At 38.7% G+C, this 19,572-nt stretch overlaps 1 protein-coding gene across 8 annotated transcripts in view; it reads left to right on the forward strand.

Annotated features, from left to right (window-relative positions):
- Positions 1-19,572, forward strand: part of PDE4D (phosphodiesterase 4D) — a 1,672,581-nt gene that overhangs the window by 327,975 nt on the left and 1,325,034 nt on the right. The window contains exon 1 of one of the 8 annotated variants that reach the window (XM_025270795.3): positions 10,233-10,370. The exons of the other annotated variants lie outside the window; for them this stretch is intronic. The gene's annotated coding sequence lies outside the window, so the exon portion shown is untranslated. Of the gene's footprint in view, positions 1-10,232; positions 10,371-19,572 lie in introns of those variants that run through there. 8 annotated transcript variants of the gene reach the window in all.

The raw sequence follows: 19,572 nt of genomic DNA on the forward strand, positions 1-19,572 counted from the left end.
CCCTCCTCCCTCCCCATTCCATCCCTCTGGGTCGTCCCAGTGCACCAGCCCCAAGCATCCAGGATCGTGCATCGAACCTGGACTGGCAACTCATTTCATACATGATATTTTACATGTTTCAATGCCATTCTCCCAAATCTTCCCACCCTCTCCCTCTCCCACAGAGTCCATAAGACTGTTCTATACATCAGTGTCTCTTTTGCTGTCTCGTACACAGGGTTATTGTTACCATCTTTCTAAATTCCATATATATGCGTTAGTATACTGTATTGGTGTTTTTCTTTCTGGCTTACTTCACTCTGTATAATAGGCTCCAGTTTCATCCACCTCATTAGAACTGATTCAAATGTATTCTTTTTAATGGCTGAATAATACTCCATTGTGTATATGTACCACAGCTTTCTTATCCATTCATCTGCTGATGGACATCTAGGTTGCTTCCATGTCCTGGCTATTATAAACAGTGCTGCGATGAACATTGGGGTACTCGTGTCTCTTTCCCTTCTGGTTTTCTCAGTGTGTATGCCCAGCAGTGGGATTGCTGGATCATAAGGCATGTCTATTTCCAGTTTTTTAAAGAATCTCCACACTGTTCTCCATAGTGGCTGTACTAGTTTGCATTCCCACCAACAGTGTAAGAGGGTTCCCTTTTCTCCACACCCTCTCCAGCATTTATTACTTGTAGACTTTTGGATCGCAGCCATTCTGACTGGTGTGAAATGGTACCTCATAGTGGTTTTGATTTGCATTTCTCTGATAATGAGTGATGTTGAGCATCTTTTCATGTGTTTGTTAGCCATCTGTATGTCTTCTTTGGAGAAATGTCTATTTAGTTCTTTGGCCCATTTTTTGATTGGGTCATTTATTTTTCTGGAGTTGAGCTGTAGGAGTTGCTTGTATATTCTCGAGATTAGTTGTTTGTCAGTTGCTTCATTTGCTATTATCTTCTCCCATTCTGAAGGCTGTCTTTTCACCTTGCTAATAGTTTCCTTTGATGTGCAGAAGCTTTTAAGGTTAATTAGGTCCCATTTGTTTATTTTTGCTTTTATTTCCAATATTCTGGGAGGTGGGTCATAGAGGATCCTGCTGTGATGTATGTCAGAGAGTGTTTTGCCTATGTTCTCCTCTAGGAGTTTTATAGTTTCTGGTCTTACGTTTAGATCTTTAATCCATTTTGAGTTTATTTTTGTGTATGGTGTTAGAAAGTGTTCTCGTTTCATTCTTTTACAAGTGGTTGACCAGAGTTCCCAGCACCACTTGTTAAAGAGATTGTCTTTAATCCATTGTATATTCTTGCCTCCTTTGTCGAAGATAAGGTGTCCATATGTGCGTGGATTTATCTCTGGGCTTTCTATTTTGTTCCATTGATCTATATTTCTGTCTTTGTGCCAGTACCATACTGTCTTGATAACTGTGGCTTTGTAGTAGAGCCTGAAGTCAGGTAGGTTAATTCCTCCAGTTCCATTCTTCTTTCTCAAGATCGCTTTGGCTATTCGAGGTTTTTTGTTTTTCCATACAAATTGTGAAATTATTTGTTCTAGCTCTGTGAAGAATGCTGTTGGTAGCTTGATAGGGATTGCATTGAATCTATAGATTGCTTTGGGTAGTATACTCATTTTCACTACATTGATTCTTCCAATCCATGAACATGGTATATTTCTCCATCTGTTAGTGTCCTCTTTGATTTCTTTCACCAGTGTTTTATAGTTTTCTATATATAGGTCTTTAGATTCTTTAGATAGATATATTCCTAAGTATTTTATTCTTTCCGTTGCAATGGTGAATGGAATTGTTACCTTAATTTCTCTTTCTGTTTTCTCATTATTAGTGTATAGGAATGCAAGGGATTTCTGGGTGTTGATTTTATATCCTGCAACTTTACTATAGTCATTGATTAGTTCTAGTAATTTTCTGGTGGAGTCTTTAGGGTTTTCTATGTAGAGGATCATGTCATCTGCAAACAGTGAGAGCTTTACTTCTTCTTTTCCAATTTGGATTCCTTTTATTTCTTTTTCTGTTCTGATTGCTGTGGCCAAAACTTCCAAAACTATGTTGAATAGTAATGGTGAAAGTGGGCACCCTTGTCTTGTTCCTGCCTTTAGAGGAAATGCTTTCAATTTTTCACCATTGAGGATAATGTTTGCTGTGGGTTTGTCATATATAGCTTTGATTAAGTTGAGGTATGTTCCTTCTATTCCTGCTTTCTGGAGAGTTTTTATCATAAATGGATGTTGAATTTTGTCAAAGGCTTTCTCTGCATCTATTGAGATAATCATATGGTTTTTATTTTTCAATTTGTTAATGTGGTGTATTACATTGATTGATTTGCGGATATTGAAGAATCCTTGCATCCCTGGGATAAAGCCCACTTGGTCATGGTGTATGATCTTTTTAAGGTGTTGTTGAATTCTGATTGCTAGAATTTTGTTAAGGATTTTTGCATCTATGTTCATCAGTGATATTGGCCTGTAGTTTTCTTTTTTTGTGGGATCTTTGTCAGGTTTTGGTATTAGGGTGATGGTGGCCTCATAGAATGAGTTTGGAAGTTTACCATCCTCTGCAATTTTCTGGAAGAGTTTGAGCAGGATAGGTGTTAGCTCTTCTCTAAATTTTTGGTAGAATTCAGCTGTGAAGCCGTCTGGACCTGGGCTTTTGTTTGCCGGAAGATTTTTTATTACAGTTTCAATTTCTGTGCTTGTGATGGGTCTGTTAAGATTTTCTATTTCTTCCTGGTCGAGTTTTGGAAAGTTGTACTTTTCTAAGAATTTGTCCATTTCTTCCTCGTTGTCCATTTTATTGGCATATAATTGTTGATAGTAGTCTCTTATGATCCTTTGTATTTCTGTGTTGTCTGTTGTGATCTCTCCATTTTCATTTCTAATTTTATTGATTTGATTTTTCTCCCTTTGTTTCTTGATGAGTCTGGCTAATGGTTTGTCAATTTTATTTATCCTTTCAAAGAACCAGCTTTTGGTTTTGTTGATTTTTGCTATGGTCTCTTTTGTTTCTTTCGCATTTATTTCTGCTCTAATTTTTAAGATTTCTTTCCTTCTACTAACCCTGGGGTTCTTCATTTCTTCCTTTTCTAGTTGCTTTAAGTGTAGAGTTAGGTTATTTATTTGACTTTTTTCTTGTTTCTTGAGGTGTGCCTGTATTGCTATGAACTTTCCCCTTAGGACTGCTTTTACCGTGTCCCACAAGTTTTGGGTTGTTGTGTTTTCATTTTCATTCGTTTCTATGCAAATTTTGATTTCTTTTTTGATTTCTTCTGTGATTTGTTGGTTATTCAGCAGCGTGTTGTTCAGCCTCCATATGTTGGATTTTTTAATAGTTTTTCTCCTGTAATTGAGATCTAATCTTACTGCATTGTGGTCAGAAAAGATGCTTGGAATGATTTGTATTTTTTTGAATTTACCAAGGCTAGCTTTATGGCCCAGGATGTGATCTATCCTGGAGAAGGTTCCATGTGCGCTTGAGAAGAAGGTGAAATTCATTGTTTTGGGATGAACTGTCCTATAGATATCAATTAGGTCTAACTGGTCTATTGTATTGTTTAAAGTTTGTGTTTCCTTGTTAATTTTCTGTTTAGTTGATCTATCCATAGGTGTGAGTGGGGTATTAAAGTCTCCCACTATTATTGTGTTATTGTTAATTTCTTCTTTCATACTTGTTAGCATTTGTCTTACATACTGCGGTGCTCCCATGTTGGGTGCATATATATTTATAATTGTTATATCTTCTTCTTGGATTGATCCTTTGATCATTATGTAGTGACCATCTTTGTCTCTTTTCACAGTCTTTGTTTTAAAGTCTATTTTATCTGATATGAGTATTGCTACTCCTGCTTTCTTTTGGTCCCTATTCGCATGGAAAATCTTTTTCCAGCCCTTCACTTTCAGTCTGTATGTGTCCCCTGTTTTGAGGTGGGTCTCTTGTAGACAACATATGCAGGGGTCTTGTTTTTGTATCCATTCAGCCAGTCTTTGTCTTTTGGTTGGGGCATTCAACCCATTTACGTTTAAGGTAATTACTGATAAGTATGACCCTGTTGCCATTTACTTTATTGTTTTGGGTTCGAATTTATACACAATTTTTGTGTTTCCTGTCTAGAGAATATCCTTTAGTATTTGTTGGAGAGCTGGTTTGGTGGTGCAGAATTCTCTCAGCTTTTGCTTGTCTGAAAAGCTTTTGATTTCTCCTTCATACTTGAATGAGATCCTTGCTGGGTACAATAATCTGGGCTGTAGTTATTTTCTTTCATCACTTTAAGTATGTCTTGCCATTCCCTCCTGGCTTGAAGAGTTTCTATTGAAAGATCAGCTGTTATCCTTATGGGAATTCCCTTGTGTGTTATTTGTTGTTTTTCCCTTGCTGCTTTTAATATTTGTTCTTTGTGTTTGATCTTTGTTAATTTGATTACTATGTGTCTTGGGGTGTTTCGCCTTGGGTTTATCCTGTTTGGGACTCTCTGGGTTTCTTGGACTTGGGTGATTATTTCCTTCCCCATTTTAGGGAAGTTTTCAACTATTATCTCCTCAAGTATTTTCTCATGGTCTTTCTTTTTGTCTTCTTCTTCTGGGATCCCTATGATTTGAATGTTGTAGCGTTTAATATTGTCCTGGAGGTCTCTGAGATTGTCCTCATTTCTTTTAATTCGTTTTTCTTTTATCCTCTCTGATTCATTTATTTCTACCATTCTACCTTCTAATTCACTAATCCTATCTTCTGCCTCTGTTATTCTACTATTTGTTGCCTCCAGAGTGTTTTTAATTTCACTTATTGCATTATTCATTATATATTGACTCTTTTTTATTTCTTCTAAGTCCTTGTTAAACCTTTCTTGCATCTTCTCAATCCTTGCCTCCAGGCTATTTATCTGTGATTCCATTTTAATTTCAAGATTTTGGATCAATTTCACTATCATTATTCGGAATTCTTTATCAGGTAGATTCCCTATCTCTTCCTCTTTTGTTTGGTTTGGTGGGCATTTATCCTGTTCCTTTATCTGCTGGGTATTCCTCTGTCTCTTCATCTTGTTTAAATTGCTGAGTTTGGGGTGTCCTTTCTGTATTCTGGCAGTTTGTGGAGTTCTCTTTATTGTGGTGTTTCCTCGCTGTGTGTGGGTTTGTACAGGTGGCTTGTCAAGGTTTCCTGGTTAGGGAAGCTTGTGTCGATGTTCTGGTGGATGGAGCTGTATTTCTTCTCTCTGGAGTGTAATGAAATGTCCAGTAATGAGTTATGAGATGTCTATGGTTTTGGGGTGACTTTGGGCAGCCTGTATCTTGAAGCTCAGGGCTGTGTTCCTTTGTTGCTGGAGAATTTGCTTGTTATGTCTTTCCCTGGAACTTGTTGGCCCTTGTGTGGTGCTTGGTTTCAGTGTCGGTATGGAGGCGTTTGATGAGCTCCTGTCAATTAATGTTCCTTGGAGTCAGGAGTTCCCTGGAGTCAGGGTTTGGACTTAAGCTTCCTACTTCCAGTTATCGGTCTTAATTTTACAGTAGTTTCAAAACTTCTCCTTCTATACAGCACCATTGATAAAACATCTACGTTAAAGATGAAAAGTTTCTCTACTGTGAGGGTCACTCAGAGAGGTTCACAGCGTTACATGGAGAAGAGAAGAGGGAGGAGGGAGTTAGAGGTGACCCAAATGAGATGAGGTGGAATCAATAGTGGAGAGAGTGGGCTAGCCAGTAGTCACTTCCTTATGTGCACTCCACAACTGGACCGCTCAGAGATGTTCACGGAGTTATACAGGGAAGAGAAGGAGGAGGCAGGAGACAGAGGTGGCCAGAAGGATAAAAGGGGGAAATGAAAAGGAGGGAGACAGATCCAGCCAGTAATCAGTTCCTTAAGTGTTCTCCACTGTCTGGAACATACAGAAATTCACAGAGTTGGGTAGAGTAGAGAGGGGTTAGGGAGGAGATACAGGTGACCTGGTGGAGAAAATGGAGAGTCCAAAGGGAGAGAGAGCAGTCAAGCCAGTAATCTCGTACACTAGTGAAAAATGGGTCCTGAAGATTGGGTTCTTAAAGGTATAAAATTGGTAACAAATACATAAAAACAAAAATTAGAAATCTAGAGTAGGGTTTGGAATTTCAAAAATGTGATGTTAATGAAAAGAAGAAGGAAAAGAAAGAGAGAAAAAACGAACAAAGAAAAACAAACAAGGTCGTGAAAGTAATAAAGAAACTACAGGTACAAAATTGATAACTAATACCAAAAAGCAAAAATTAAAAATCTAGAGTAGAGTTTGGAATTTCAAAAATACAACGTTTAAAAAAAAAAAAAAAAGAAGAAGAAGAAGAAGAAAAATAAAGAGAGAAAACAAACAAACCAACAAAAACAATGTCACAAAAATTATAAAGAAAATACAGGTACAAAATTGATATCAAATACCAAAAAGCATAAATTAAAAATCTTGAGTAGAGTTTGGAATTGCAGATATACGATGTTATATAAAAGAAGAAGAGAAAGAAACAGAGGAAAAAAAAAGTCACAGAAATTATGAAAAAAACTATAGGTACAAAATTGATAACATATATCAAAAGGCTAAAATTAAAAATCTAGAGTAGAGTTTGGAATTTCAAAAATACAATGTTAAAGAAAAGAAGAAAAAGAAAAAAGAAAGAAAAAAAAAAAAAAACCACGGTCAAAGAATTATAAAATATATATATGAAGTTTGCTGAAGAAGAAAAAAAAAAATAGGGTCTTTTTTTTTTTTTTTTTTTAGCAAAGTAATAGTTATAAAAGTGAAAATTAAAGGACAATAGAGGACTTAAAAAAATTTTTTTTTTAATTAAAAAAAAAAAGAAAGAAAGATTGATTGTAAAAATAGTAAAAATATATCTAGGTCTTTCTCTGGTTTTGTTGTGAGTATTGTGGGTTCAGTTCATTTTTGGCAGTTTCTTAGTCCGACTTATATTTCTCAAGATCCATAGGCCCCTTCCTATGTAATCCGTAGTAACCACAGGGTTTTAATCTATGCCTGTAGCTTCCAAGGCGTTTCCCTCTGTTATAGCTTCTTCTGTTTGCTGGTCTCTTCAGTGTCTGGTTCCCGCCCTGACACAAAGGGGATGGTTGAGGACACTATTTTTTTTTTTTTTTTTTTTTTTTTAAATTTAGGCTCACTTGTTCAGCCGCGCTGTGGGGAGGGAGGGAGGGATGCTGCAAACAGATAACACTGGCGTGCGCTCGCAGTGCCTCAGCCACACTGGGTCTGCCCCCGCTCACTGCGCGTGTAGCCTCTCTGCCCACACTGCTTGGGCTCTAGGTTGTTCCGCCGGGAACAATCAGAGGCCGGCCCTGGGCTGAGCTCCCAGGTCCAAGCCGCTCAGGTTCAGGCACTCGGGTAGTCCTCAGAGGCGCAGACTCGGCTGGGCCTGCGTTTTGTGTTCTTCCCAGATCCGAGCAGCTCAGGTGATGAGGTGTTTGGCGGGTGCCAATGCTGCGACTTATCGCCTCCCCGCCACTCGGTTATCTGGGTGTAAAACCGGCGCACCTTCTCAGGCAGATGTTGACCGTCCAGACCCCCAAGAAGTTTTAGTTAGCAAAGAAGCCTGCTTACAGTTTTATAGATAGTGTCTCTCTGGGGCTGCGATGTCCCCCTTCCGGCTCTGGCTGCCTGTCACCGGAGGGGGAAGGTCTGCAGCCGGCTATCTCTGTTCAGTCCTTTGTTCTGTGCGTGGTCCTGGCGGTGTCTTAGGTTAGGGCTGGCTTTTCGCATGGTAGATATCCCACAGTCTGGTTTGCTAGCCCAAATTATTTCGCTCAGATAGCGCTCAGGACATTCGGCCCGATTCTTACTCTAAGGGACACAGCCCGCGCCGCACTTCCCTGCCCAGCCCCCGCTTGCTAATGCCGTGTGCAGGCGTCTGCGCTGCTTCTCCGCTGGGGGAGTTACCGTAGGGCTCACAATCCGCGATTTTTAATTGTTTTTTTTTTTTTTTCCCCTCCCTTTTATGTTGCCCTCTGTGCTTCCAAAGCTCAGCACAGATTCGGCAGTGAGAGGGTTTCCTGGTGTTTGGAAACTTCTCTCTTTTTAAGACTCCCTTCCCGGGACGGAACTCCGTCCCTCCCTCTTTTGTCTCTTTTTTTGTCTTTTATATTTTTTCCCTACCTCCTTTCGAAGAGTTGGGCTGCTTTTCTGGGTGCCTGATGTCCTCTGCCGGCATTCAGAAGTTGTTTTGTGGAATTTACTCGACGTTTAAATGCTCTTTTGATGAATTTGTGGGGGAGAAAGTGTTCTCCCCGTCCTACTCCTCCGCCATCTTGGCTCCTCCCCCCCGGATACATGTATCCTTTTGGTGGATGTTTTTCTCCAGATACATGCCCAAGAGTGGGACTGCAGGGTCATATGGTAGCTCTATTTTTAGTTTTTTATGGAACCTCCCTAGTGTTCATAGTGGCTGTGCGCGAGTGTGTGCTTAAGTCTCTTCAGTCATGTCTGACTCTTTGTGACTCTATGGACTGTAGCCCACTAAGTTCCTCTGTCCGTGGGATTCTCCAGGCAAGAATACTGGATTGCCATGCCCTCCTCCAGGGGATCTTCCTGACCCAGAGATAGAACCCGTGTTTCTTATGTCTCCTGCATTGGCAGGCGGGTTCTTACCACTAGCGCCACCTGGGAAGTCATAGCGGCTGTACCAATTTATATTCCCATCAACAGTGTAGGAGGGTTCCCTTCCCTCCACACCCTCTCAAGCATTTATTGTGGATTTTTTGATGACAGCCATTTTGACTGGTGTGAGGTGATACCTCACTGTAGTTTTGATTTGCATTTCTCTACCCCACCCCCATACATTTTTAGCCTTGTTATTCACCTAATCTCAAATTTTGAAAATAATCAGTTGCTAGACTGAGGAGGTCCAGGAACACAGGGTCTCTTCTGTACAAATTTTGCTTCTTTGACCCAAGCCAGACCAGACTATTGCCTGTTTGGTGACACTCCTAGCCTGCCTCTAAAGATGCTTATCTTTACTGCTCAGGGACTGGGGGCCTGATACAGATTTATCAGAAGAGCATGCTTTTATCTGGGATCAGCTTTCAAACTAAAAATCTTCCTTAGTATTGTTATATTATTTTCATAGTATTAGGAAAAGTGAACAAAAAAATTTAATGGAAAAAATATCCATGCTGTGAAAAACTCTCAAAGTGGACTCCAATTTTCTGCAGAATCAATGTGTCTTATGATAAAATCAATGTCTACAGAAAGGGAAGATTTTCAGTTACTGGGGTCAGAGAGTAAATGTAGAAACATTGTAAGAAACCTTGAAATTTTAGCAGAAGAGGATTTTCAGCAGCAAAATTCAAGGAAAGGCCTTTTAGTGGAATTTTTAATCATTATATCAAATTTCTTTTACATTATCTGACATCTCAAGTGCTTTTGATAGCAGATTGAATTCAGGCTGTAATTTTCAGCCTTGGTAGTCTTAAATATCATCACTTCAGAGCTACCTTAATTTTGTTCAAATACTAAGTGGTGTAGTGTCTGTTTGATTTACAAGTAGAAGAAAAACCAGGGTGATGAATACATTTTGATTTCTGCTTTCTTGTTCTTTTTCATTGTGCAAATGAAGATTTCTTTAAACAAAAGTATGTCCAATTGTGTCTTTGCAAAATGCCTTTTCAGAAAATAAGTTTTGAATATTCATTTTAATACTATTACTTATGACCCTACATAGGCTCTGTGCTGTTAAATCTTCAGTGTGTGAGTCTTAGGGCTAAGCAATAACATTAGTGCTATTTTAATGTCAGATCCTCTCCTTGGCAGGCTCTTTGGATGTTGCATGCAAACTGTATTTTAGGATTTCTTTTTAAACTTAAGATATGTGGATCAATGATTTTGACATGTTCTCTTGGACAAACTGGATTTTATAAACATTATTATACTTTACTCTTGAATGATACATAACACTGAGAGACAGAAACTGGGTTTCTATCCTGCCATGACGACCTGGTATTGACCTTGCTCAGATAATTACTTATTACTCTCCCTCAATGTTGAATGGACTACATGGAGCCCTCTGTGGGTATGAGGGGGAAGTGAGGCCAGAAGTTGCAGAAGTTGCATTAACATGCCATGAAGCTGTGTGGTCAGCTTCTCCCTAAAGGGCTACAACCCCCTTAAGACAACTTCCTTTTCAGGGAGTTGTAATGCATAGAAACTTCAGAGGAAGGGGCCCAGCTGCAGGGATACAGTCAGGAAGTCTTCTTACTCAGAGGAGTGACCTTGTGTCAATGTGGGCCATGAATGAATCTCCTGCTGTGGCTCAGGCTGAGTCCTCTCGTCAGTTACAGTCTCTGGGAAGAGACACATGTTCATTTTCTGGTGGTGCTCCTTGCAGAGTGAATGCCAGCTCCTCCTCAATCAGGTATGGTGCCATTGTCTTGAGAGTGATTAGAGATGCATTATGTAGAATGGTGATGTAGATGTGTTAGGCTATGGTTCATGCGAATCTAGGTTTTGGGGGTGCTTAATTTAGAATGAGCTAGAAGTTTCTTATCAGAATTAGAAGGTAGGCAAGATGATTTTGCCACCAGGATCACCAAACTCAGGATATGAAAGCTTGACAATATACTTGCTGTAATAAAACATTGGTGAGACAAATGCTTTAAAAAAGAAAGATTAGAAGAGTCATGAAAGAATTGTGAGTGTGCAGCCTCTCCTGTTTCCTCTGCTACCACTCAAGTCTTAGTTATAATGGTCTAGCGCCTATGGCACCCCACTCCAGTACTCTTGCCTGGAAAATCCCATGGACGGAGGAGCCTTGTAGGCTGCAGTCCATGAGGTCGCTAGGACATGACTGAGCGACTTCACTTTCACTTTTCACTTTCATGCATTGGAGAAAGAAATGGCAACCCACTCCAGTGTTCTTGCCTGGAGAATCCCAGGGACGGGGGAGCCTGGTGGGCTGCCGTCTATGGGGTCGCACAGAGTCGGACACGACTGACGCCACTTAGCAGCAGCAGCAGCACCTGGGCTAGCGCAGTCGTCTCCTCACTAAGTTCCCTGTGCTCGTTCTGCCCTGGCACGCCGCTGAAGATCCAAGTCAGGTTTTACCACTCTGCTTTCCAAACTTTCGAAGGGCTTCACATCTCACTAGCACTGAGATAGGCAGTTTTTTTTACTGTGGCTGATGTCGCATTATAGTGTCTGCCCTGGCCCCTTCTCTAGTCTCATCTCACCCTGTTTATTTATTCCACTTGGGTCCCTCTGCTTTCCTCACTGTTCCTTGAATATGCCATCCACACTCCCTTCTGAGAACCTTTTCACATGCACATTCCTGTCATTGGAGTATTCTTCCTCCAGACATCCATCCACATCACTCACTTCTTCATTCATCTCCATCTCTGTTCAAACAGCACATTCTGAGAGAGGCTTTTGTAGCCATGGTATCTAAAATAGCACATTCACACCCACCCCATCACTCTCTGTCTACTTGCCCTCCCTGCCTTCTTCTTCGTAGCACTTATCATCACCTGTCACATTCCATTAAGTTAAATGGTATGAAATTGCCTTTTTTGTGGGTCAAGAATCTGGCCATGTCATATGCTTCAAACTAAATTTGGCCATTTCATATTCTTTAAACTAAAATATAGTTATTAATTTATAATTTTATTTCAACCTAAAATATATTTATTATTTAATATATTTATTAATTTGTTTATATTTGTAATATATTTATTAATTTGTTTATATTTGTCTTCTTTCCCCTGCACTAAGATTTAAACTCTGTGACCAGGGGTTAGATTTGTTTTGGACAACATCCCCCGTGTCCGGAATATAGCAGGCACTTAGGAAAGCCATATCTAATGAATGAAAAGAAAGAAGAAAAGTTGTTGAAATTTGTTGATAGTGAGCAGAGAAAACTTAAATGGAAAGTTATCTGTGCTTAGATATTCTAGGAAAATGTGATTAGAAGAACTTCTGAGAAAGTCCAGAAAAATTGGAGGACTTACTGGGATCCATGTGATGATGTACAGTGTAAAGTTTTGGAATTGTAATTCTGGGCTATGTATGGACCTTAATTATATATTTTTCGATATGGTTTCCTGAAACTGGGTCTGAGAGTATAAAATAAGTATGGATAAAACACTTTTGAGCTTAAAGTGGAAGTGAAAGTTGCTCAAGTGTCTGACTCTTTGTGACCCCATGAACTATACATACAGTCCACAGAATTCTCCAGGCCAGAATACTGGAGTGGGTAGCTTTCCCTTCTCCAGGGGATCTGCCCAACCCAGGGATCAAACCCAGGTCTCCCACGTTGCAGGCAGATTCCTTATCAGCTGAGCCACAAGGGAAACCCAAGAAGGTTGAAAGTTTCACAATTGGTAATTTATAGTGACTCAGCTTGCCAACTGTGATAGTGTTAATTCTCACCAAAGAAAAGAAGTTATTTTTTACTTTCAGGTCTAGAAACCTGGCTGATAAGTTTAGTAGTGTGGCTTGTGCAAACACTTAGAAATACTGGATTAAATAAACATCCTCTTTCTTGTATACCTGATCTTGAAAGGAAGTAAAGGTGTCACTTTGAGTCAGAAGTATAGATGGAATTGAAAATCTCAGGGATAAACATGTGAATGATGCTGTAGTCAGTCTTGGGAGGATGTAATTCATCTCCTTAAAGCAAGGGCTTCGGTTTTAACAACGATGCAGAAATATGAGATGAAAAATTGAGACTCTGTGTGTTGAAACAGAGATATTCAAGACAAAGTTATGATTTTGAGTGGGAGGCTGTAGAAGAAAATCCACCATTAGCACAGAACAAACAAGAAAGATGTGTCTTAGAAAAGAAGATGTGTGGATGTGTGCCTCATTTAGATTTGGGATTTGAATATGTACTCCTTGTATAATACAGAAAAGAAACACAACTTGAGAAATTAACTCAAAAGATCCCAGGCCGCTGATAACTCTCAAACATCTGGAAAAATCATTTGCAAGTTTCTTAGGAAGATTACCATAAATCCAACCTTTGTAGCTTTCCTACAGATAAATTCCTTCTAAAAATTAAATTATAACCTAAAATTATAAAACATAAGAAAAAAGGCCCCCATGAGTAGGAGTTATAAAATGTAACAATGAGCAGGATTAAAACCTAACACCTTTAAATGATGGAAATATCTAATAGGATAGTATAAAATAAGAATATTTAAAGTGACTAAGCAATGAAAACAAATTATGAATAAGAAAAGTTAGGTCTTCAAAAAGTAGAAGTTCTAAAAATGAAAACATAGCACTTGAAATAAAGAATTATCAAATGGATTAAACAACTAACTAGACATAACTGAAGAGAGAATTAATCAACTTTAATGTGATGTTAAAAAAATCAATGAGAATGCACTAAAGAGAAAAAGAAAATATGAGAGAAAAGTTGAGACATGTTGGAGAGAAAGAGAAAATACAGTGTTTTATAGGCATTCTGGAAGGAGAGAATAGAGAGAATTGGGAATAGGCAGCATTTGACTACTAGGAAACTAAGAATTTATGCAAAAAGACAACAACAACAAAAAAACCCAGATAGATTTCAAAATTAATGAATGCACTTCTAAACAACAAGAGTCAATGTGAAAACATAAAAAAGTAGAAAATATTTAAAACTGAAGGTTAAAGCAAGGATGTGGAAAAAACACTGTTGTACTGCTGACGGTGGTAATGCAGACTGGAGTAGCCACTGTGGAAGCAGCGTGGAAGTTTCTCAAAAAACTAAAAATAGAACTACCATACGACCCAGCAGGGCTTCCCTGCTAGCTCAGCTGGTAAAGAATCCACTTGCAATGCAGGAGACCCCAGTTCAATTCCTGGGTCAGGAAGTTCCCCTGAAGAAGGGACAGGCTACCCACTCCTGGGAAGCAGGGCTTCCCTGGTGACTCAAATGGTAAAGAATCTGCCTGCAATGTGGGAGACTTGGGTTCAATCCCTGACTTGGGAAGATCCCGGGAGAAGGGCATGGCAACACTCCAGTATTCTTGCCTGGAGAATCCCCATGGACAGAGTATCCTGGCGGGCTACAGTCCATGGGGTCACAAAGAGTTGGACACGACTGATAACTAAGCACAGCATAGCACAGCATGACCCAGCAATTCCACTCCTGGGTATATATCTGAAAAAAAATGAAACCACTAATTAAAATGATACATGCACCCCAGTGTTCATAGCATCATTATTTAAATACTATTGCCAACTTAAGTGTCCAACAACAGATGAATAGATAAAGAAGAAGAATGGGTATGTATAATTAACCAAAGGTTCATGGTGGGGAAATGCTCTCTGATTCAGAAAACTCTGGGAAGCTTCAATATACTTGTAACTAATAATATTGTAGAAAATATCTTTAAATAAATGCAGAAACTTCATTTTGTGAAGATTCCAGACTGAAGGCAATGTGGTATCCTGACATAGAAAAAGGATATTAGTGGAGAAATTAATGTAATCCTAGGAAAATCTGCAGTTTAGTTAATAACATTATATTGATGTTAGTTTACAGAATAGTTGTGAAGATAGTGCAGAAGATTCTCATGTACCCTTTATCCAGCTTCCCCTAATATTAACATCTTACATAACCATGGTACCTTGCAAAATCAAGGTTCTGTAAATTTGAAAGTATTCCAAAATAAAAATCTCATTAACAAATATCCCAAGTGGTCAGATGATTCATTTGTAAATTAAATTTTTAGAAACATTACCAGGATACTCTTTAAAAATGCAGTTTCTTTGGTTTTACCCCCAACATCATAAATAAAAATTTTTGATTTGGAAATGGTATCTGAACTTTAAAAAAATCTCTCCTGATGGTTGTCATGCACACTAAAATGTGAGATGCTAGTGTAGAGCTTTCTTTAAGGAGTTGCCTTTCTTTGGAAAATGTAATGGAACTTGTTAGGCTTCGGTCCATAAATGCTAGTCTATAGACTGATAGAGAGCTATTATAAAATTTTCACCAGTCTGTAGCACAATGAGGAAAAAAGGCTAATGATCTACTTTTGAAATGGCAGCATAAGTAGCCCTGTGGACTGGCTCTTCATTGAAATAATCATAACGAGTGAAAATTATTTTAAAAACCTAACCATTTAAGTCTCTGGAAATTGTCCTAAGGACGTAACCATTTAAGTCACTGGAAATTTAAAGAAAATCTACTAATCTGAGGTTAAAAGTGCTAGAGTTTACAGCATTTAAGCCATGACCCACTATCTCTCTCTCTATCCCTGGGCAGCTCATCATAATAGAACCTACACTCCAGGTGGTTGTAGTAAAAAATGTGAAACTTCTTCTCTCCCAAACGTCTAGTCTAGGGTTACAATATCTTCTGAGGAGGGGCAGGCCACCAACATTTCTAATCCTTCTCCTTAGTTCTATGTTGTAGAACTCTGTTCCAGGCAAGAAGACTTAAAAGTCTAGAGCTCCCATTTGCAGCTTATAGGGTAAAAGCTTGATCCTAGGCAGGGTAGACCAAGGATAATGGGCTTCAGGCAGCCTTATCCCAACTTGCTCACAGGACAGAGGTTCCTCACCAGAAGAAGTAAGTCTAGAAGACTAGAGGCTGCTCTCCCTAGTTGCACCTGCTTTACAAGCAGGGGCTACTCTGAGAGAAGCAGGCCACTAATCCGTCCCCAGATTTACAGCATGCTGCAGAGAATTTTCCCAGGAGGACAGCAGGTTATAAGACAGACAACTCCATAGTTCTCCCCAAAGGAACTGACCCTATTTGGATTAGAATGTGAAAATATTCAAGTCTTAGACTGGTGTTAAGAAAAATGAAGATTTGGGGGAGTGAACAATTAAGAGGCTGCTAGCTCCTTGGTTGGAGAAGGCAATGGCAGCCCACTCATGTACTCTTCCCTGGAAAATCCCATGGACGGAGGAGCCTGGTAGGCTGCAGTCCATGGGGTCGCAAAGAGTCGGACACGACTGAGCGACTTCACTTTCACTTTTCACTTTCATGCATTGGAGAAGGAAATGGCAACCCACTCCTGTGTTCTTGCCTGGAGAATCCCAGGGACGGCAGAGCCTGGTGGGCTGCAGTCTATGGGGTCGCACAAAGTTGGACACAACTGAAGCAATTTAGCAGCATCAACAGTAGCAGCTCCTTGGTAACAAAAAGATAAATTATTGGCCAGCTAGAAGTTGACCAGATAGAACCAGAGAAAGAGATAGCTAACAACAGTCCTTCTACAGTTCCAGCAAGCCCCCAAACTACCAGAAGGGCCCCTACTTGAATTGGATTAAACTGTGGAGCAATTTATCCCTCAGGGAATTGTTGAAAACAACAGAGAAATCAGCCAGCAATTAACAGATGCTAATAGCCTTGTATTTTACTAACAGAGGCACACAGCTTAACTGAGATCTAGGAAATTGGCAGTCAGTGAGAGCCATGCTAAAATCACCGTCATCATGGGGTGACTGTGGGCATGCCCAAGCCTGTGCCCTGTGAAGAATGACATAAGTGGTTGCAAACTACAGGAGAAATAGACTTCCTGAAATACGCCAGTCAAATCACTAAACAATTAAGCAAAACAATGACAACCCCATGGTGTAGGAATCAGTATTCAGAGTTGCTGAAGTATATTGTCTAAAATGTCCAGTTTTCAACAACAAAAAATTATAAGGCATGCAAAAAGCACAGCAAAGTGTCATTCATACATGGGATAAAAAAGGAGGCCAGACAAATTGCATATGAGAGGACCAAGATGTCAGAATTCTCAGATAAAATTTCAAACAACTATTATAAATATTTTTAAAGAAGTAAAGGATAGAAAAAAACACTAATTTGAAAAGATACATGTGCCTCAATGTTAATATTTAATAGCCGTACTATTTGCAGTTGCCAAGATATGGAAGCAACCTATGTGTCCATCAATGAATGAATGGACAAAGAAGATGTAGTGTACATACACACACACAGATATACAGTAGAATACTACTCAACCCTGAAAATGAAATTTTGCCATTTACAGCAAAATGGATGGTCTTTGAGAGTGTTATGCTAAGTGAAATAGGTCAGACAAAGACAAATACTGTATAATATCCCTTATATGTAGAATCTAAGAAATACAACAAACTAATGAATATAACAAAAAAGAAGCAGACACAGATAAAGAAAACAAACTAATGGTTACCAGCGGAGGCAGGGCACGATAGGAGGAAGAGATTAAGAGGTATGTATTATTAGGTGTATAATAAATTGTTGCTCAGTCATGTCCAACTCGTTGTGACCCCATGGACTGTAGCCTGCCAGGCTCCTCTGTCCATGGAATTTTCCAAGCAAGAATACTAGAGTGGGTTGCCATTCCCTACTCCAAGGGATCTTCCCAATGCAAAGACTGAACCTATAACTCTTGTGTCTCCTGCATTAGTAGGTGGATTTTTTACCACTGCAACACCTGGGGAGCTCTATATAATAAACTAGTAGGATATATTTTACAGTAAGGGGGATATGCCAATATTGTATAATAACTATAAATGGAGTATAACCTTTAAAACTTCTGAGTCACTATATTGTACACCTATAAATTATATAATATCATACAGGAACTTTGCTTTAATAAAAAAGAATTAAAGAATATCATAACTTAAAAAGTAAAGGAAGGTACGATGACAGTATTCCATCAAATAGGAAATGTCAATAAAAATACAGAAATTATTTTTAAAAGAACCAAATAAAAATTCTAGAGTTGAAAGTTGAAATAACCTAAATGAAAATTTTACTAGAGGATTTCAACAGAAGATCTGACCTGTCAGAAGAAAGAATTAGTAAAGATACAATGATAAAGATTATATAATCTAGATAACAGAAAAATAATGAAGAGAAACAGAATCTCAAAGAAATGTGAGACACCATCAAATACAGCAACATAGGCATAACTGGAATACCAAAAAGTAGAAGAGAGAGTGAACCAGAAAAAGCATTTGAAAACCGCAATAGTTTTTTTCTTGAAAAATTGCATTTTCATCTGAGAGTCTGACTTTCCTATTTTATATTATTAAAATTTCCCTTTGTAAAAAAAAAAAAAAAGAAACATTATAGTAAGTGGCAATTATTTTGTAATGGCTCTGAGTTTGCAAAATAAAATGCTGGCACTCCCATATTGATCTGAAATTATTTCTAATGTAAAAAGGTCATTGTTCCATAAAATTTTAAATAATGGGACTGCTGCTTTAAGAACGGTCTGTCCAGTGGCCCTGGGAACCTGAACCAGTTTTAAGATAAATAATAACCATTAAAGTTTTAACATGAAAAGGGCATTATAGGTCTTCAAATGCCTAGCACTATACCACAGAGTAGATTTAATGAATATGTGTCATAATGACTGACAGTTGTGACTTTCTCTTGAAATGGGTGTGTGTGTGTGTGTGTGTGTGTGTGTGTGTGTGTGTGTGTGTGTTTAGCCATGGCTTCTTTCTGGTGTTCTTATAGACTATATATCTTATATGTAAGAGTTTACATGTTTCTTGATAATCTTACTCCCATGAGATTTTCCTTTGCGGTATTTATATGGGTTCTGAGCTTTTAGTTGAGGTTCAGCAATCCTCTTCTCCAAGTGTTTTGGAATAATTGGAATTATTCAATATCCTGTCCTCCAGTTTTCAGTAATGTTTTCTGTTAGTGGTATGGCTGCTGCTGCATTTGCACATGTTCACTGTTTTCATTAAATTTTTATATTTCTTCTTTTCAGTCTCTGAATACCTTTAAAAAAATTATTTGTTATTCCTCACTGTCTGCAGAGGTGCTCTTTAAAATTTCTTAAAGCTGGAAAATACATTAGTTTCATAGAGGTTTCACTTTACCTCTTCTCTTCCATGGGCTGAGTTTAAGGCTTCTTTATGTGTTGTGAATAGTCTGTACCATGCTGACTGCTGTGGAAATACTTGGTAACAATCATGCTTCCTGGACCTTTGTGAAATAACCTCTTTTGCACAATTTGGCGCACAAGTGTTTGAGAAACATCTATAGCTTTTCCATGTTTGTAGAAGGATGCAGTGTGTGGTAGCGGTTCAGAGCACTGACTCTGAGACACCGTCTCATCTCTGTTGTTTCAAAAGCACACCTTTGATGTGGCTTCCCAAGTTGGGATTGACCAACCCTTGAAGCTATAGATTAGAACTGCGGTATTTTGGACCATCGTGTGCAACTAAGGCAAAATATCAGTGCTAGGAAAATTACTGCTGATCCTCTTGGTAACCCAGGAAGAATTGATCAGAGACTTAAAAGATTTAAAGTTGTAAAGAAGTAGGATTATTCCTTGATTCAAAAGGCTTAGTACTCAAAAGGCAAGACCTGCCTACACTTCTGTCAGTAACTAAATCATTGTCTTAGGAGAACAGAACTAATGGTAGCCAGAGTGTGCTTAATATCTGCTATTTTAAAGTACTTCCCCACAGTATTTCATTGTGTCTTAACGTTACTAAACTTTACATTGCATTTGCTTAAAACTGCTTTAATTGAAGCTATTTAAATGTACATATCCTACTGAGCCAGTTTGTGCACAAAGCATTAAAATGTGAAAGTGGGTTTTTTTTGGTAGATAACAAAGATAGAACAGTTTGTTACAGATCTTGTTTGTGAAAAACCAAACTTG

Source organism: Bubalus bubalis, chromosome 19 (genome assembly GCF_019923935.1).
Source record: "Bubalus bubalis isolate 160015118507 breed Murrah chromosome 19, NDDB_SH_1, whole genome shotgun sequence".
Lineage (NCBI taxonomy): Eukaryota > Metazoa > Chordata > Mammalia > Artiodactyla > Bovidae > Bubalus > Bubalus bubalis.